Genomic DNA, 22,713 nt, shown 5'->3' on the forward strand with positions numbered 1-22,713 from the left:
ATTTAATTTTATTTCGGTTGTTGTTTTTTTTTTTTTTTTTGGCATCAGGTTATTTTTCGATTATATTACGTTTATGTTGTAGAATCAAAATAACATTTATTATTATCACCTTTTAGCACAATTTCATTTTTGCTTGTATAAAGATAGAAATTTACAGAAAGGTAGATTTATATTTCTGTGACAAATTCCCTAAAATGATAATCTCTCAAACAAAATTTTATTTTAACTTCCCGTATAAAAGCTATATTAGTTATGTAAGTTCAATTTACAATTGATATCGTATGTTTACTTATATGATATATGAAATAATTAACGATCTGAATCATCCTTTAATAGGAAAGCAGTCGAACATGAACATCAGAGTTGCTGCACATTTTCACTTATCTTGTTTTGTATTAAAAATTGACGACTTTAAACTTGACAACGGAATATTGTCAATTCGATATCTCATTTACTTTTATAATAAACAACGAATAGACTAAAGAAACTTGTTAAAAGAAATTATACTCATTGAAATTCTTGTTAGACAAAAATCGATATTTCTTCAGGAAATTACAAAACCCTTTATCAACTCATTCATTGTCTATACTGTTACTCTCTTTAATTTTAATTGAATTAGTTCAAGGAACAAATTATCAATATTTCAATACTCTAACACGAGTAGCTGCATGTGTCTGTTTTGCTTCATTGTATAGAGACGTATATAAAATACCCAAAGAAACAAGTAAGTATCGCAGCATATGTGGTGTAGAAAAAGAAATGATCCAAAGCATGTGACACATCGATCTCGATTATCATAACTTGTTTATAATCCAGTGTAACAACCTTAGCTTTTTTTCAGGGAGAATTCATTTGCAATGAGTTGTGTAAATATTCCTAATTTCTCAATAGTATTTAGCACTTAAAATTGTTCCAATAACAATAAGTCCACTTGATAAAATTATCACAATCATAATGCATAGTAAAACGCACATGGGATTGGATGTTTATGGAATAGAACCAGGTGCAAGCGGTAGGAAAATTGTATAAGACAGCAATAGTGTCATTGCAAGCGAGACCAGTTCGCCTGATTCCGACAGAAGCATAAAAATCAACAGATTTAATACTGAAAATAATAAGGTTGGTAAAATTATAATTACACTGTAATACAATGACTGTCGTTCGAATTTCAGGTTGAGGAAAAAAGCGGAGTAATAGTATTGAATAATTTCCGTGCTAGTTTTCTTCTCTAGCAGTGTCATATCAGAGTTTGGGGCAAATAAACAAATATGTGCCTCACTGTATATTGATGTTAATCTAACTTGTGATGATGTCATAGCCCATGGCATTAGTATTAATGTACATGTCTGAGTATCAAATGAAAATTTAGAAACATCTGAAGAACATCTAACATTATTCCCCCTGGTGTAAGTTCTACATTTCACGCATACATCAGAGTTGAATAAAATTTTGTACCTCCACCTATTTGTTCTATACTGTCTGCGCTATTAAGGAGAACTATTGATGGAATCCATATATTGCTAGTTTTTATAGAAGTTATATTTCCATACGATGCATGATCCCACACTAACGATGGATCTTTCCAGGTAAGATGCAAACCTCCTGTGAGAGATAACATTTCCTGCACTTCGTTGAATGAATTTAAAGACGTGATGTAAAAAGCAACATTTACATTCAACGGCTCTGATTAGTTTTGAACTATTCGGAAACCAATTGTATAGCCATTAAACAAGGCGTCTTGTAAACTTTTGCTTTATTAAGAGTTTGCCCTTTAGCTGTAAGAAAAAAGAAATATAAGAAATAGAGCTTTCCCGAGGAGAATTTTTAAAATAGAGAATGAAAATGGGGAATGTGTCAAACAGACAACAACCCAACCAAAGAATAAAAAACAGAGCCGAAGGCCAACAATGGGTCTTCAACACAGCGAGAAAATCCCGAACCCGGAGGCGGACTTCAGCTGGCCCCTAAACAAAAATGTGTACTAGTTCAGTGATTATGGACGTCATACTAAACTTTCAAACATATAAATGTACTAAAAATTTTAAAATTAAAAAAACACATACGCGACTAACAAAGGCCAGAGGCTCCTTACTTGGGACAGGCGCAAAAATGCGGCGGGTTAAACATGTTTAGTGAGATCTCAACCCTCCTCCTTTACCTCTAGCCAATGTAGATTAAGCAAACACACAGCAATGCGCAGAGTAAAACTCAGTTTAAAAGAAGTCCGAGTCCGATGTCGGAATAGGTAACCAAAGATTGAAAGATTGTGTCTTCATCATATGAAAATCAATCACAATTCCTGTCGTTAGGGGTTTAATATCATACCATCATAAAATATATAAGAAGAACATAACCCGTATCATGCCAACAACTGGTTTAAGATTAAATGTGTTTATTTCCGATGCAAAGACCCTATGAGTGAACCAATATTAATACCAAAATATGACATCTTTAATGACCTGACAACAGTATCGTAACTATATCCCTTCTGAATAAATCTGTTTAAAGGTTTGGTTAGCTTTTGAGGTGAATGCCGACATTTTTGAGCTTTTTAAAGAATATTACCATAACAGATTGGCTGCTAAATATCTGAACGTAAAAGATCTCTGCATGTTGATTTATTTACGAATGATGTCCTTGTATCGCTGATAAAATTTAGTAAATGTTTTGACTAGTTTGAGATATCGAAAACCGTGGTGTAATAATTTTTCAGTAATACAGAGATTTCTTTCGTTAAAATCAAATACGTTGTTACATACACGAGCGATTCGTACAAGTTGAGATATATAAACATCATAAGATGGTGACAAGGGAACGTTGCCATCTAAAAATGGATAATTAACAATAGGAAATAAAAAATCATCTCTTTTATCCAATGGTGATCCAAAGTTCTAAATGGTGAAGTTGAAATCATCCCTTCGTTAATTTTACGGACGCCATCACGAGTTGCTTGACCGTTATGGAATAACCGTTTCACAGATGATATCGGATATGTTCATTATGTCGTAACTACAATACCCTTCCCTTTTCACGAATGTGACTTACCGAATTAGACTATCAACCGGATTTGTAATAACATAAGCAACACGACGGGTGCCACATGTGAAGCAGGATTTGCTTACCCTTCCGGAGCACCTGAGATCACCCCTAGTGTTTGGTGGGGTTCGTGTTGCTTAGTCTTTAGTTTTCTATGTTGTGTCATCTGTACTATTATTTGTCTGCTTGTCTTTTTATTTTTGGCCATGGCGTTGTCAGTTTGTTTTCGATCTATGAGTTTGACTGTCCCTCTGGTATCTTTCGTCCCTCTTTTATCATAAATTTTAGTATCAAGCTTCCCGTTAAAGATATAGATATCAAGATCCAGGAAAGCGCAGTGTTCATTTTAAGTATTAGTTTTATATAAAGTCAGTTCAGCATGATCAATCTCTTTTGTGTACATACTGAATTTGTCATTATTGAAAGCCAATATATCATCCAAATATCTAATAGTGTTATTAAATTGTTTTTATCAGATGATGTATCGATGGTCCTTTGCTGACTTTAGTCATAAATTGGAACTAATTACAAAACAGAAACATGTCCGCAATAAGTGGTGCACAGTTAGTCCCCATTCGAATTCCGATAACTTGACGATATACGGAATCTCCATAGCGAACAAGAATGTTATCTAGCAAAAATTCAAGGGCAGTTACAGTATCAAAGCAGGTCCAATTGACATAGTTCTTTTGTTTGTTGTTACTAAAAAGAGTTTGAATATATATATTCGCATTCTGACTTAATGCCCTTTAATTATGAGTGTGAATTTTTTCTTAATAAGATTATGAGGCACAGCGGTATATAGGGGAGAAGAATCAAAACTTTGAACAGATTCGAAATCACCAATATAAGCATGCAATTTATCAAGTATTTCAAACGAATTTTTGACACTCCAAAAGTTATTAATTCCACTATTTTCAAAGGCCTTATTTGAACAATTTATTACCAATTTTTTTATTGTACTAAGTGTACTAGTAAGTAGAATAGACAGTTTAGTAGTGGAACAATGGCTTGAAGACGAAAAAAATCTATATATGTAAGGTGTTTTGTGCAGCTTCGGAAACCAGTATATAGTTGGAAACTTCATTGTATTTGGTTCTGCTTGTAAAGAGGTAGCTAAAAGTTTGTGTTTGCTACAGATGTCATTTTCCGAAAATGGAGTCAGTTGAAATGTTGGTGAATTCTTGATTTCCCTTTGCAGAACATCAATGTAAAATTTACGTCAAACAATAATGTTATTATTAGCAGCCTTATCAGCCGGGACAAAAACATATTCCTTGGCGAGTTCTTTTAGCTTATGTTTGATACAAGAGGTAGGGCTATTATGGTTGTTGTTAGGAGTAAAATGTTCTTTAAAGTGTTGTATACGTATATCAACTATGTTAATTACTGAATTAAAAAAGAATCTTAGGATTTCTTATCAGCATTTTCTAGTTTTTTCCATTTCGAGCAGTAAGTACGGAATGAGTCTTGAATGATGTTACGACACTCATTTCAATTAATAATTGACGGGGGACGATATTTATGTCCTTAACTGAGGAATGATTTCAACTCTCGGTCAAGAACGATGTTAATGTCTCCTGTTATAACATGGGAACTGGGGCCATAAATGTATTCGGAATTACTGATATTTCATGATGTAGGTGTATTGTCACTGATATTTACATCTTTGCACACTTCGCTATAATTAAACACATATTTCCGGGTAGATTTTTTGTTAACATGATAAATAAGAGGGAGTTCAGTATTATCAAAATAGCCAGGAAATTGTTCTTTAACAAAATGATCATTAAAAATACCGGCAATATTTACAAAATCAAAACCTTTGTTGACATATTTTATTTTAATAAAATGTTTTTATGATCTTCAGGGCGATCTATTTTGGGAAACAGTTTAGAATAAAAATATGCAATTATAATTTGGCCGATTTCATACTTAGGACTGCAATATGGAATAGCGTTGCAATCCTCTAAAATATGTTGTAATTTATTAACATGAAAATAACAGAGCTTGGTTAACAGATAATGTCTCCCGTTGTGTTTTGGAATAAACATGAGGTCCGAAATATTTGTATCGTTGGTACGAAATTTTCTTTGATTGCGATTTATTCTACGTATTGTATTATTAGTAAAGTGAAATTAATTCCTAAATGTCCATATACATTTTCAAAACAATTTGACAGTTTATTTAATATGTAGATTTAAAATAATATGCGTATACATGTGACAACGAGACTTACAATACCATGATTTTTACATACTAAACATATACAAATGATTTAGTAAATGACTTATTCAACCAATAATGTTCAATATTACTGAATAGTGCAGCATATTTGATGTACATTTAAAGATAAACATATACTTGATAATGACAAAAGGATGCTTTAAAGGAGCCTTTGGTATATCATGTACCAATTTATCATTGAATGTATTTACTATTTGCTTTTACTTACTATACGTAGGACATATATAATGGCGATATATTATTTAAAATGAACATTAAGTAGTTGATATCATTAACTGTAATCTATATGTGAATTTGACATTGATTAGTTTCAAATTTACTGAGGAAAGAGAAGAGAAGAAGGAGAAGAAAAAGACATAAACTGTCCATCAGTAACAGTATATCCGATATTTGTATGTAAGTATGAAACGAAGAACAGCAATATAAGCCTTATGACTTTTCTTTTGTTTTGGTTTTTATCTCATTTTGTTTAGACTGATATACATGATTAACACTAGTGATGGTATTGGTCGTCTCAAAAACAAGTTTAACCCCGCAACATTCTGTATGTCCCTGTCCCAAGTCAGAAGCCTGTAATTGAGTGGTTGTCGTTTGTTGCTGTATATCATATTTGTATTTCGTTCATTGTATTGTACATACATCATGCCGTTAGTTTTCTCGTTTGAATTGTTTTACATTTGTCATTTTGGGGCCTTTTAAAGCTGACTATGCGGTATTGATTTTGCTCATTGTTGAAAACCGTACGGTGACCTATATTTGTTCATTTCTACGTCATTTGTTCTCTGGAGTAGATAGAAAATGAAAGGATATGGAGTAAATGTACATGGGACAAAATCGCACACAATACATAGAAAACATAGAAAATTATCAATCAACAGGGCTTTTATTCCTGTTCTTCATCTTGACAGTTGATGTTAAGTCTTCAACAATGAACGAATCATTCATACCCTACAACAAGGTCAAGACGGCCCCTAGCGTCGACTTAAGCGGTACTATTAATAAAAATAAACCACAGTTCACCTTCTTGCTCCCCACCCGCCTCGGAGTGCCAACTTATGCAATGCTTGTGTACGACGGTTAGAGTTGCCTCATTGACAATTATACCACATCTTCTTATTTTTATATTTACCCCGCCGAATGTTTGAACCCATCCCAAGTCTGTAACCTATAGCATTTGAATTTGTTAGTCTTGTGTTGTCTTTTTTTTTTTTTTTTATTTTGGTTAATTCATGTTTCGGAGTTTAGTGTGTCGTCCATTTCGCTGAACTAGTATGCATTAATGTTCATGTGTCAGCTGAATCCCGCCTCTGGTTGCGGGATTTTCTCGCTGCGTTGAAGACCAATCAGTCACCTGGAGATGGTTTCTGCTCTTTGGACGGGTTGTTGTCTCATTCCCAGTTTCCATTCTGTATTCTATTAATGTTAATGTTATGGTTTGGGTATGTTCCTAAATACCATCCTCAATACCATACCTTTCAAACATTTTTGATATCCTGCTACCTGGACCAGACCTGAGTAAATCAAAATATACATAACCTAGTGAAGGAACTCATCGTAAATGAGTTAACATTACAATAAGTATCATTAACATTACTAACTATAATATCAAAATGGTCCCATAATGTGATGGGTGCATTTGGTGGTCGATAAAAGCAAGCCACAATACATTTCTATTTTTACGATAATTTCCACACTTATTTGTTTGATTTCAGGAATTTTTAAATCTCTGGGACGTTAGGTTTAAATTTAAAACAAAGCCTCCTTCTCCCTCTCCCGGATATGTAGAACGATCTGTTCTTAAAGATTCTGGTTACTGAAAGTTTCCATGTAGGGGATTATCACTTTTTACCCTGAAGTATAGTTTTGCTTTTGTTACTCCAATCACATCACAGTTACCTAGTTCAGAATAGATAAGGTCAGTTTTTTGTCCTAGGGAATTAACATGTTAACCAAGAATGTATATGGCCCAGATTTCTATGTAATTAAAATTGTTTGAATATAACAAAACAAAAAGTATAAACATGTGGTTTAATAAATTGGAGATTTAGATTCATAACAATCATAGGTGGGCATTCGCAGTGTAGAATATTTCTTTAACCATATTCATAAGTACATGAATTGCAACATATATAATACATGTAACTGCCTTTTTGTAAAATATACAGACTTTAAAATTAACATCAACCTATCATAGTTACCACTGTGCTCTCTATAGAAATTAAGTGTATGCATGCTCTAGGAATTCCTGATATTTGAATGTGACAAGTTAATGGGTGTATGAGTAAACACACAGCTTTCTAAAAACATACATAAGAAATAGATAAATAATAGGTAAAAATTAAAAACAAAAAGTGCAGAATTTGATGTGTTAAGGGGGCGGGGTAATTCAATCGTTCACTAGTGAAAGAATAGATTAAATTATAGAGAAAGGACATGCTTTTATTATAGGAAACTAACATGGATTAGACGTTTTCTGCTTATCTTTTTTTCCCTCTAGGTTCACGACCAATGTGTGTTAATAAATATGTCTGGATCAGATGATAATTTGAAAGTATGGACATTTTTTCTGTCATTTAAGTGCATTAGTGCCTTGGTATTTTGTATATATTTATTTCAACTCCGGTAGGTAAATCATTGAGGATACTATAGTAAGTGCAATTCCACTAAAGGAAAGTGATAAGTAGTGTACCCCATTATGAAATGTTACAATGCTAATGTTACATAGATACTTCCATATAGTACTAATAGTTTTATGTTGACAAAAAACTAGTCGCATGTTATTAAGTATTTTGATCTTGATCTGGTTTTTCAGTAGAGGTTGCATTCATCGAAGCACGGTCTGTTTGAAAATGTGTGCACCCTTAAATTGGCAATTGTATTTGAAGGCTTGTCATATGGTAAATGAGAAGCTGACTTTTGAGTTTCAGGACTGTCATGACAGATAGTGATTTTTAAGAATTTGATCAGGTCACCTTAATCTTTGTGGAATCATCGTCTTTTGTCATAGATTGCACAAATTCAGCAATCTCTGATGCACTGGTATCGGTTTCAGTTACTCTATGTCGTTTTGGCACGGATTCATATCGACTTTTATTGGCGTACAGATGAGCGATGTGATGTGATATTTGAGGATGGATTTCACTTACCCCTGCCTCTACCGTTTTTGCCTGTCGTGATTTTATTTATGATCTTTTTGGTGATGTTTCCACAATCAATAAATAACAATTTATTACTATGTCTATTTGTAGAATTAACGATGCATCGGCGGACACCATCATGTTTTTCATTACGTCATTTTCTTTTTGGACCATAGTATTTTCCGGTTTTTTTTTTTGTGGATTTTTTATTGTCATCTTATTATATTCTACGTTCTTTTTATCCAAGCCATACACACGTTTTGAACAGTAAAAAAGGGAATATGGCTCTTTTTTCCGGCCCTAAAAAAAAGCACTTTTAGAAGACGTCCAATCCAATGGTCGGCGATCATATACGTAACTAAGTTTACACAAAGAAAAATCAGAGAAAAATGTCTTAAATGCCTTTATCTTCCCTTTTATTCACCCACTGCATTGTATCTATCTTGTATTGTTTGCCTTGCCAACTTAACACTTTAAATTGCCCTTTCATTGATTTGGTGTGCATCAGAATATCATAAAATTCCTGGTTATTTATTGCTAAAATTACGAGTTGCTATCATCCCTGATTTCAGTTACTCTTGTCTTTGGTTTTTCCTTGTACAGATGAAGTCACTTTTAACATATCTGTATTCGGTATCGCTTTTCATTATTCTATTGAAGAACTGCTTCTTCCCAATTGAAAAATAAATGGATTTATGTTGAATTACAACACATGTCTGCCTACATTATCACTAGCATAATAGATTTGGGTTATACATCCATCAATGAGACCGCACCCAACCTTAAAAAAAAATACCAGCAGACTTTTAGAAGCCAATATCAAGTCTTCATCAACAGACAGGTGTCTATACGGCAATTTTTGTTTTAGCCACCAAAGAAGTAAATACACCGTTTTCACAGTATTTGAACCCTCACAAAGTAAATTAAGGCAACAATAGTTTACCAGTGTTTAAATCTCATAATAGAAACAAGAAGATGTAGTATAAGTGCCAATGAGACAACACTCCATCTAAATCACAATGTGTAAATAGTTAAAAATTAAAGTACAGCCTTCAACACGGAGCCTTGATTCACTCCGAACAGCAAGCTATAAAGGACCCCGAAATGACTAGTGTAAAACAATTGAAACAGGAAAACCAACGGCCTAATCTATACAAAAAACGATAAACGAGAAACACTTATGAACCACATCAACAAACAACAATCACTGAACAACATGTTCCTGATTTAGGACAGGTGCAAACATAAATCTATTAAGAAAACAAATCAAATTAACACTCATATACAGAAGGAATCGCATAAACTTCAAAAGGAGCGATACCTTGTGCATCGACTTTTTTGTTATCAGATCAAAATGCTCAACATTCTCATTTGATACAAAATTATTAGAATCCTTTCAAATCAAACAAAACTTAAAACACTTTCGACGGTACATATTTTTACTATATCTAACAGATAAATACAGGAGTAATATATACACTGTGCAAAAATCTTTATATGTAAGCAAATTCAATGATTCTGATTCAAGTATTAAAAGTTCGAACAACTTATGGGTTGATATAAAAGGTGAAAAGAGAGAACATGATAACACAAAACTTCTCCTCTGGCTATGTTGACAAAAAAATACATTTCTTAACATCATGTTAACAAATTTAATCTGATAGTTATGATTTTGTTTTGCCTTTAAACTACAATGAATTCCTTGGACCCTGCCTCAGTCTAAATGTATGTGTAGCAGTGCTTATACTTCACCCAGAAGGCCTGATAAACCCACATCTATCAAGTGTGTTAGTGTTGTACTCGTTTAGCTCAGTTGGTAGAGCGAAGACTTATTGTGCCATAAGTCCTGTTTTATAGTGGTAATGTCGGCAGATCAGTCAAGCTCTCAGGTTACATGTGTGTTCATATTTAAATTACGTATTTATTAGAGATGTCAAAAGATCTGAAATTTAATACTTGATTACTCGTTCGTGCTACTCGCGAGTACTCGAGTACTTGGATAAATTTTTAACGTCTTGTGAAAAGTATTGATTTTTGTTTGGAATTTGGGATGCTATATTTTTGTTATTATCTTATTATGATGACATCGCTTAGTATCTTAACGTATTATTGCAGACCTCAAACTGAACACATGACTACAACATACAACTTTATTCCTGGAAGTGTGTTTAGTTCCCCTTTTTTGTGACAATTGAACACTGAATTCTGACCACCGTTTCTAAAAATAACCTATCATAATAGCAATTATTGTTTCTGTGTGCATGTATCAAATCAAAAACATGCCAATAAAACCATCAATATGTTAAAAAAAGATTCGACTTGATGGACAATCTGAATCATCTATTCCCGTAGGGTTCGTAATTTTGATATAAAGATTTGTCCCATAATTTGTCAATAAAATTTTAGACTTCAAATTACTTGTACAAAACTATGTTTATTTATAAATTAAAGAAGAATAAAGTTTCAATAATATTATTATAAAAAGATTACATTAAAAGTACATCTCACACCAATCACGTTTATAAGGAACTCATGATTAACAATAAAAGGTAAGTTTGCGGCCTGTAAATTATTGAACCATGAACGTGTTGATCTGTGTACAAACACCGTTACGAATGTCTTTAATCAGTTGCGTGGAGTTCTTTTTGTTTTTGTTTCGTTCAGTAATACGAGTTGTGAAGTAGATATTTCAAAGGGAACTAAAGATAGGGGAAATGTCTCAAGATTTATGAAAGGCAAACTTAAAATACTAAAATTGTACTCGAGTACTCGGTCTTCCGAGCGTTGTTGTGTATGATACGGTTTCTCGAAACTAATAAACGAAAACGGGTCATATCTACCGTCATCATTTTGTTTTCCCAAGATAGGCGCAGTTGGTTGGTGGCGCTTAACGTCCTACACAAGGTAGATACCGTCGACCTTTACAAGTGAGGATATAACGATCACAATTGAAGATTCACATTCGCTATTAAACATGCATGTACGGCTGTTGTTGATCGGTTGATGCATTCCAAGTGCGGACACAGTAGAGAGGATTTTTACCATAGCCAGTAGATTGCAAATACCAAACACAGATTTGAAATAATGCACTTTATATGGAATCTCTTTGTAAAAACTAAGGATAAGCTGTAATTGTTGTGTTTAAAATTTTATTTAAAGCTTGGTTGAAGTCTGTTTTCACCATGTTGATATAATTTTGGAAATATGAAGGATTTACTATTCATCGTGTAAAAGTAAATCAATAATACAAAAGAGACGATATTGTTGTTACTAAGAATGATAACTCTTGTGTAACTAGACACTGACGTGGGAATCGATTTTCGTGGATGGAAAAAACATTGTATTATCGTGGATATTTGATTGTGTGATTGTTCCTCACTCTGCTTACACATGTTTCAAGACTATAGAAAGTTTCTAATTTGTTGCATATTCAAATTCGTGGTTAAGATAAACTCATCAAATCTACGAAAATTAATAATCAATGAATAACAATGAATCCACAGTAAAACAAAAAATGAAGTATCACGGAAAAATATTGTTCGACATCCTTCGAACGATCGGAAAGAATTTTCTAACATCAAATTAATACAAGCGTAAAATGTGTTTCTTCTTAGTTAACATGCTATCATCCACCATTGTCCATTACAACTCACTAATATTTTCTTTATAAAAAACTTCAACAAATATGTAAACAAAGTAATATATTCAATTTAGTTTGAAAATTTGTTGTCTCATCTTGCTTATTGTGTATTTTATGTGTAGAAAGTAAGATAACAACAATACTGAACTTCAAGGAAAATTCAAATAGAAAAGTTCCTTATCAAATGGCAAAATCATAGGATCAAACACATCAAACGAATGGAAAACAACTGTCATTTTCCTGACTTGGTACAGGCATTTTTTAAACTTCAACAGGTTTTATAACTAACTAAACCTCTCACTTGTATGACAGTCGAATACCATTCCATAATATTGACAACAATGTGTGAAAAGAAAACTCAAAAAGACATAATTGGTAAAAAAGTCAAAAAAAGGGGTACAGCCGTGATCATTGTGTTATAATCTCAATCACTATAAAAGATAACTACATGTTTTCTATGTATCTGGGACCAGCAAAAGGTTTTGGCGGTTTTCTTGAGATGGGTGTTGTGATGAAATATACACTTTTGGGTCTAAATGATTCATTATTGAAGGTGATACAAGTAACGACGAAATTAGTCAGATGTGAATCAATTCTAATAAAGATGTGGCGCAAGAAAAATAAGAATATACTGCGAGCAACTGAAGCTAATTCCTATTCATATACTCGTATTAATTTACCAGATGATTCTTTTCCTTTAACATATTAATATTCATAAACTTGGAAAATAAGAACCCTTGTTTGACGACACATCTGTAAAATAATAAGTAGTTGCTCATTCAAAAGTGTTACTTTGCTATGGTATCAAGATTTCACACAAATATGTTGTCTTCCGTGTTATGTTGCAGGTGAAATCTGACAATACATAATTATGTTTATAATCAAATCTTGCACAATCTGCCTCTGTTTCATCTGGATATGTACTGTCATAATTATTTAACTCTGTAACAACTCCATATATATTCTCAAATGTTGTATTTGTCACCCAGTATTCTCCTTTCAAACCAATCCACATATTAGACACACCTGGAATTGTACAACATTATTTATTTTACTTTGCTCACATTTCATCATACAATCGTATTTAGTGTTTGTGTCGGAAAGTGATTTTTATAAAATGTAAATAGCAATACGAGTAGTTAAAAACTGGATAATAATGACTACTTGCAGACTAGAATGCTTTTCATTCCTAATTTTGTCATTCATGTCATCGCGCAAGGGAAGATATTTTTTTTCAACAATGAAGAATGCAAAGTACAAATACAGCTGCACTTTCTTTAGTGTTCATTTTGTCCTTGTTGAATTGATTTGGAAATGATATTGAAATAGCTTTCTCAATTTTTGCCAGGGGATTATAATTAAAAACAAAAGCTACAATCAAAATATCCTCTTTTCCTGATAGCTGTCATCTTGATAACCCACCCTCCATGCCCTTTGTAGAACCAACTTTGGATTTTCTGTTTATAATTTATTCTGAATTTGCTTAAAATATTTGCAATGGGAATTAAGCTAACAACAATCAATCAAGTAATCGCCACCGATCCTAATTAACTACTGTTTGACATATTAATCAATTCAAATTTCGGACAACTAATGGATATTTAATTTACTAGTTTACAATATGATAATTAATTCAATACTATTCAAAATAGGACGTATCAATACACTCAGCAATAACATTTTACAGTGTTTTGAATTTTTAGTTATGCTTTAATAGCTTAGTTAGAACGAATATGTCGATCCCAGCAAATTTGAAATTTTCTTTACGAAATTTTGCCAGCTTGTGGCATAAAACTGTTATCTTGAGTGTTTTCAACGTAAACTAACAGACACATATTGTTAATTGATTAATTTAATAAGTGTTTGAGGTTAGGCCTCTCTGATTTTGCTTAATTTAAAAACACACGTGAGTTTTCTGCCTGTTATTGCATTTATAAAATAACATTTCTTGAACAAGAGAGGCGAAAATAACCAAAGCAATATGCAAATTCATCAGTCGAAAACAAACTAGCAATGTCATGGCAAAACATAACGATTAGACAAACAGCTGTTCACAAAACACAAAAAAACAAAATGAAGACTTGGCAACACGAACCCCACAAAACCCGGGGACGGGAGGGTGATCGTAGGTGCTCCGGAAGGATGATCATATCCTGCTTTACTATCGGCATCCATCGAGTTTATTCATGAAAGTACAAATCCGTCGAAAAGTCTTATTCGGTAGGTCACATTCGAGGGAAAGTGGACGGGATTGTGGCTACGACAATTGAAACATATCACTCGTCATCTGTTAAACATAAATTCCATCTAGATCAACCAACTTGTGACGGTGTCCGTAAGATTTTCTAAGGCATGATTTCAACTTCACCACTATGAACACTTTGTGCCGTAGCTTACTTGTAAGCAGCAACCATATAAAAGGGCAATCATGGTACGGAATTCAAACTGTTGAATATTGTATAAACTAGGAGATATATACTCCTGATGCAGGCGTTGCTGGAATGATACTACATAGAAATGAAAAGTTCCCAATTGGGGAGCTGAAATTATCTCTTTTGTCAAATTCTAGATGCAAGTCAAGATACGATGCAAACTTAACTGTATCTATAGCATCCTTTATTTCAGATTCGATGGAATTGATGCGTTCAAAATAGTCAGCAAAATTTAAATTAGTTAAAGTACGGTGCCAAGTGTCCAAAAAGTCCTCTTTTTAATGAGTTTAAATTAACGAAATAACACAAGGCTAATTTGTTTCGCAAATTTTTTGGAGAATCATATATTTTTTGCAATAATAATTGTTTCGTAAGTTCCCGTGGTCACGATTTTCTAAATTTCGTGTTTTTACAGGGTAATTCCACTGGAAACTTTTCCCAAAAAAGTATACATCTTTCCAGCTATCTGGTATTATATGGTCAAAACATGTCCAAGAATTGTGTAATATTCCTGGACTTTTTTACTATTATTAAAAATAAGTGGACCCCTCTTTTAGAAAAGTTGTTCCAAATATAATGAATTTTTCCCTTTTTAAGTTAAAAAAGCTTATTTTTTCCTTTTTTTTCTTTCTACAACAGCAAATGTTCCCAACCTGTTATATGTGAATACAATTAATATACTAATCCTTTTTTTTTACCCCGACCCACAGTAATAAGTATTTCAGCATTTCAGTAAGACTTAAATTTTACCTGAAATTTACCACATTTTCATCGAAAGCAAAATTATTACGTGTATCATCACAATATTATTTACTCTGATTAAAGCAATTAAACTCAGTGCATGTGTGTGCCAAATTTCATGTGTGAAATAAAAGTCGTTTTGAAGAAAATAGCAATTAAAAACACAAATTAAGTCAACATTTTGGCATTGCTTTAACACGGATTATCTCGTGCAGTTAATCATTTGTTTGCTCACACTATTAGGTCATTAAAACGTACAGTGGTCACAAAATACATTTCTCATTTTTGCTTGTGATGTGGTTGAATTATTTGTTTTGAATAGCCAGTTAACGTTGTAGATCGTTATTTTCTTCGGAGGAATATGTTTTGTTTCTGTTTTTCAAAACTTCAAACTTTTTATCGAATAGATATTTTTGTTATAATTGTAGTATAAGAATCAAATCGGTCGTTTTGTTTCACACCCCGAAAATGGCAAATCAAATATATATTAGGGTCTTGCAGGATGACTGCGACCTAAATTCACCTTGCTGGAACAATAAAAATGTACCACTGTTCGTGCTATAAATTATACACCATCAGACACAACTGTAGTAATTTCAAAGCCGAATTGGCAATAGGTATGTCCGAGCAAACCACTGAAGCTAATGACCTATATGTGTCAAACATGCATGCTCAATCTATCTACCATGTTTCAAATTGGAATGTTTGCTTTTTTTCTGTGAAAATAATATAATTAAAGAAAGATCGGTAGTTATTTATATAATCAACTATAAAAGTACTTGACAAGAACAAGAACGAAAAAACTAACAGTCTCATTTATTACAACAACAAAAAACAGATACAACAGACAGCGACCCTTCCCTTACCTGGGCGATAACATAACAACACAACATACGAACAATCTGTAAAACAACAGTTGGAAATGGCTTGACTCGTCAAATCGTTATGTTACTTCCAAAAAAGTGTCTGAATGAAGTCAGACTCATTGAATAAAGGCAAGAAGATCTAGAGAAGCAAAGTTTGTGTTCATGGGAATGCCGATTGTTGGTGAAAAGCTCGTCCTTGAAACGTCACAAATATGTTGTTTATCAAGAAATTAAGCATCTTGATAAAAATCAGTTTCAGAGAAATTTTAGTTTGAATAAGAGTGATTTTTTTATAGCAATATGTGTCCCTTCCTAGGACAAGATACTTGTATCTACGCTGATCATTCTTTGCAATTAAACAAAGCAGTACTTATTCTTTCAATTTTCATTTTAGTTTGGAACGAGTAATAGTTGTGTAACGGGTAGACAATGTTTTAATACTATTGCAAGACAAAATATTTAGATTGTATGTACCCTTACAGATTTTTGGAACTTTTAAGTATCACATCGCCAATAGAGTAGGTAGTTTCAAAATAACGTTGATGCTCGACTACGATTGCAGGTGAAATTGATGTTTATAGTTTATAAACAGGTTTTGTGGAGCACATGGAAGACCCAGCAATATCACTTAAAGTTGCATGTATTGAACAAATGGGTACTAAACTAATGTTGAGGTTAAAAAACTCTTTCCCAAATTTTAAACAATTCATATAATACATTGTAATTTGTATTGGTCAATTTTGCACAGCGGTGTACCACTGTTGCCTTTATTTGCATCATTCAAACGATCACGTTTACATATAAATTGTACAAATGACTGACTCAAACAAACCGTTTAAATAAATTCATATATCTGTGAACTTACAGCTTGTAAAATTTAATACAAAATCCCACTTCTCCTTCGATGTTATACTAATTAAATCACCGCCATTCTCTTGGCAGTGTTGTCTAGCTTCTTTCCATGTTTTTTGGTTATTCTGATCCGCAAACATTTTCAGACATGTATTGGAGTTTGGATCATAGTAATATCCCCCCTCCCTAAGATACTTATATCTACGTTGATCATTCTTTTTTATGAAACAAAGCAGTACCAATTGTTTCAGTTTTTTTTTTAGTTTGCAATACTATTGCCAGACAAAAGAGATTACGATTGTATGTACCCTTACAGATCTTTAGAACAGTATCCACGTCACTATTAGAGTAGGTAGTTTCAAAATGTTTTTGATGCTCGACTTCGATTGCTGGTGAAATTGATATTAATAGTTTATAAACAGGTGTTAGAAGACCAAGCAATATAACTAATCGTTGTATGTATTGTGCAATTGGGTACTCAACTTTGATTTTTTTCAAAACGATATGTTAAAATTAAAATCATCCTGCCCAAAATTTAAACAATTCATTTAATACACTGTAATTCATATGGGTCAATTTTGAATCATTCAAACGATAACGTATACATATAAATTGTACAAATGACAACTTGTATGCTACATACAATTTGTGATAACACAGAAACAGACTTAAACAAACCATTTGAATGAATTGAATTAGACCATATATCTGTGTACCGGTCAGACAAATAATTGTTCACAAAACACCGTAGAAAAAAACTGCAAACTTGGCAACTCGAACCCAACCAAACCCGGGGACGGGCGGGTGATCGTAGGTGCCTCCTGATCGATCAGATTCTACTCCACTCTCGGCATCCGCTGCGTTGCTCATGAAAGTACACATCTGGAAAAAAAGTCCTATTCGGTAGGTCTTATTCGAGGAAAACAGGACGGGATTATGACTTCGACAATTGAAACATATCTCTCGTTATATGTTTAACATATATTCCATAACGATCAACCAATTCGTGATGGTGTCCGTAAAATTTTCGAAGGCATGATTTTAACGTTACCATTATGAACATTTGTTTCAGCGCTTACTTGTAAGCAGCAACTAATATCATTGAAATCATGATACGAAATTCAAGCTGTGGAATATTGTATAAACTGGGAGATATATACTCATTAAGCAGGTCATGCTGGAATGTTGCTACATATAAATGAGCTAAAATAATCTCTTTTGTCAAATTTTAAATGCAAGTCAAAATATGAAGCTCACTTTACTGTATCTGTAGCATCCTTTATTTCAAGTTCGATGGTATTGATGCGTTCAACATAGTCAGCAAGTTTTAAATTATTTTGTGAGACGACATCAGCTATATAGCAGAACGTCAGGTTAAGGGATAATGCTAGCTTTTTTCATTGTTCCTAAAAAACAGGTTTCTGTATGAAGTCATCCTCTTAAGAATAAAGACAAGAAGATAAGCAAAGTTTGTGTTCATGGGAATGCTGATCATTTGTTAAAAAGACTTCCTCCAAATGTAACAAATATGTTGTTCGTCAAGAAATGAAGCATTTTGATAAAATCAGTTTCAGAGAATTTTTGTTTGAATAAGAGTGATTTTACATAGCAAGATATTCCCTCCCTAAGATACTTATATCTACGTTGATCATTCTTTTTTATGAAACAAAGTAGTACCAATTGTTTCAGTTTTTTTTAGTTTGCAATACTATTGCAAGACAAAAGAGATTAAGATTGTAAGTACCCTTACAGATCTTAAGAACAGTATCCACGTCACTATTAGAGTAGGTAGTTTCAAAATATTTTTGATGCTCGACTTCGATTGCTGGTGAAATTGATGTTAATAGTTTATAAACAGGTGTTAGAAGACCAAGCAATATAACTAATCGTTGTATGTATTGTGCAATTGGGTACTAAATTTAGATTTTTTTCAAAACGATATCTTAAAATTAAAATCATCCTGCCCAAAATTTAAACGATTCATTTAATACACTGTAATTCATATGGGTCAATTTTGAATCATTCAAACGATAACGTATACATATAAATTGTACAAATAACAACGTGTATGCTACATACAACTTGTGATAACACAAAATCAGACTTAAACAAATATTTGCATAAATTGAATTAGACCATATATCTGTGTACTTACAGCTTGTAAAATTTAATACAAAATCCCATTTCTCCTTCGATGTTATACTAATTAAATCACCGCCATTCTCTTGGCAGTGTGTTCTAGCTTCTTTCCATGTTTTCCCGATTATCTGATCCGCAAACAATTTCAAACATGTATTGAAGTTTGGATCATAGTAATATCCTTTATTTGTACAACCTGAAATGAGATAAGGTTTAATAATGATAAACAGTACTAAATGAGGAGACCTGTATTTTCATGTCGTTTTTTCGAACTGTAGATTAGTTGTCCGTTTATAAATTTTGAAATTATAAAGAAACTAAGGTTTTAATCCCCTCAGATAAAGTTGACCTCATATTGATTTGTCTATTATTTGTAGGTCCTACTTGGTCATGTAACTCTTGAACTGTTTCGATTCTAATACATCCTTGGCTTTCAAATATTTGGCTTTGAGCGTTTCTGATGAAGGACAATTCAGAAAAACTTCATTAAAATGCAACATAAAATTTTGTTATTCTACTTGATGATTACTTCTTTAACGTTTTACAATGTTCTTTTATAGGCAAATGCAGTGGTTGTCGATTAGTATAAAAAAGGACATACTAGCATAGTAGATGTTTACTTGATATTTATTGGAGATTTTAACTTCATGGTAGTAAACATTCTATCAACTCAATGAAAATCAGCCTTATTTTGTTTAACGAACCATATATTTTCCAGTACTTTATGGGTTTGTCCAGTAATGTTTATCCATCCTATTTTGATAATATATTTTGATTATGTTGTGGTATAGTAATGCAATGAAGAGCCGCGCCCTCCTCTACTGATTTTTGCTGTTCTTGGGATTTTGCACAACATTTCCATGTTAGGAATAGGTGGAGCACTATCAAACATGTTTTAAAAAACACCACATTCATTATATTGCTGTCCAAATATATATTTTTTTTTGTCGCTTAATAACTATGTGGTAGAGGTTTTGTGCATTGGAAGGTCGCACGGTGATCTGTAATGTTTTACATCTTTAAACTTTAGTCCATGAAAAATTTTCCGAATAGTAATCACACCACCCCTGTTATTTCAAATTAACATTCATATAAGGTCTGGGTTGAAATTTTGTTAAGACATCAATAAGTTTGTAAATTCTTCATAGAATTTAATGAAACTTGGACAGACGTTTCATGATCTAAAGATACGTAGTGTGCAACATTTTTTACATTTTTTTTTTTCGTTTTTAATGATAGAATTATCGGTAGTTGGCGCAAATACAAAATTTCAATCCTGGTATCTATGATGAGTTTATTTACAACCATTGGGTCGATGCCACTGCTGGTGGAGTTTTTAATCCCCAAGGTTATCACCAGCCCAGTAGTCAGCACTTCTGTGTTGACATGAATTATCATTGATTTGGTCATAATTATATATGAACTGTTTACAAAACTTCGAATTTTTGAAAGACTAAGGCTTTTCTACCTCAGGAATAGATTACCTTAGCTGTATTTGGCAAAACTTTTAGGAATTTATGGTCCTCAATGCTCTTCAACTTCGTACTTCATTTGGCCTTTTTAACTTTTTTGATTCGAGCGTCACGGATGAGTCTTTTGTAGACGAAACGCGCGTCTGGCGCAATTACAAAATTTCAATCCTGGTATCTATGATGAGTTTGAATTTAACATTTATATACAGTTTTTTTTTAGACATCACTATTTTGTCAAAATGTTTATGGAACTTGGATAGACATTTTTTTTTTTTCATAATCAAGAAATAGTGTGAAATGTTTATACTCTGCATATTGTACTGAGAAATGATCTAACTTGTTTTGGAATTAACATTTAAGTAATACCAGTACAGTTATTCTGATTCTAATGCATAACAAAAAGAAGTTGAACAAAATGTAAAAATTTGAAAAAAGATAAAAGTCCGCGAAACTTCATGAACTATTTTGGTGCATATACGTCATGGCTTAACGTGACGTCATACAAGTGAAAACTGTTAAACTGAAGATGATTACGATTCAAATTTGGATAAAATCCAATCAAAACGGCAATTTTTAGATAGGTGTTTTCTTTTTGATTGTATTTTCGTTATCGAACATATTTTGACCAAACAATTCAATATAGCAACTTAACCCTTAATTACGACATGTCAGCTGTAGATTTGATTGTATTTTTTAGCAAATGAAAACAAATATTAATGTTACATATTAATTGCATTCGAATCTATAATTGAAATTTAAAACATTAATAACTTTTTTCAAACTCTCTTAAGTTAAAATTTCAGTTTACTTTTACAGAAGATTGTTTATAATCATTAGAAAGCATCTAGAGTCAAGACTGTCAAGATTAGTCCCTCCCAATTGGTCCGTGAATGACTAAAAAATTAATTTAGTTTTTATGTTGCAGTAAATATATATATTTGACACTGATAGTCAGTCAGCCGAACCCTTTACGAATTATTAAGACATTGATGTTTAAATTCACATGTAAGCCAAAATTTACCATAAACGGGACTTGTCATTTGCTATTGTTTATTTTCTTTCCTTGTTTGTGAAGTTTCGTTGACTTCTTCTTACCATCATTAAACGATAGCTTTCAGACATATTGTGATGAGGTATATTCCAATCAGATGTGTATTCTTAAAAATGGAAAGATTTACCTCAAATCTTCAATCGCAATATTTATAATTTTGCAGTCATATCAAGATGTGTGTACGCTTTATACTACTATTTCTTATGCCCAATTGAAATATCGATTACGTCATGTCATTAAATAGAGCTATTTCTACAAAAATGGATACACAAATAATCAACTTAGATAAAAATATTAAAATGTCAATCATAGGAAAATACGTTGTCATTGGTTCTTTAAGTAGTATATTCAGAGGATTGATATTTTTGTTTTGCACCATGGAATTATTGACATATGCCACATCTATATTAGGAATGCAGTTTGTTGTCATGCTCTATGAAAACTCATGCATGCAATTTTAAGCCTGTCCGAATCTTTTAAACATCGAATGGACAAATGAAAAAAAAAATGATGATGATTAAATACTGCTACTAGATAATACTCATAGTATGTTGCATTGCTCGATATTCTTCTACATTGGTTAAATCAGTTCGTGAATAAGATTTAAATTCTTCTAAAAGTAAAGATCTAAAAACACTACAGATGCAAATATAGTAAGAATAAGTGTTTAAAAAATCAAAAACAGAAAAAGAATAACTATCATTGAAGTATACTAACCGTATTTGTTCACATTGTAAATTTCCACTTCAGAAGTCATGGCATCAATACTTCTACTGATTCCTCCAAAAGCCGTACATGTTTTACTTGTTCTGTTCCAAATAAATGCATTGCAAGGTTCACTGATATTAGATATGCAGTAACTAGCACAGCGTGTTTCAGACTGAACATATATTTTTTTCATTTCAGGATTCAGAAGACACATTGGATAGATGCTTGAAAATTTGTTTTTAACCGTATATGCATTTCGTTGTAAGGAATTCGCATGCATAAAATTAAAGATTAAAAGTAACGCTATTACAACTTTCATATTGTGACTTGGTTAATGATTCGAAAGGTTATCGAAGTATTTGGGTTTTATACCCTTCGAAGTAAGTACCATC

This window comes from Mytilus californianus, unplaced genomic scaffold (genome assembly GCF_021869535.1).
Source record: "Mytilus californianus isolate M0D057914Y unplaced genomic scaffold, xbMytCali1.0.p SCAF_11, whole genome shotgun sequence".
NCBI lineage: Eukaryota > Metazoa > Mollusca > Bivalvia > Mytilida > Mytilidae > Mytilus > Mytilus californianus.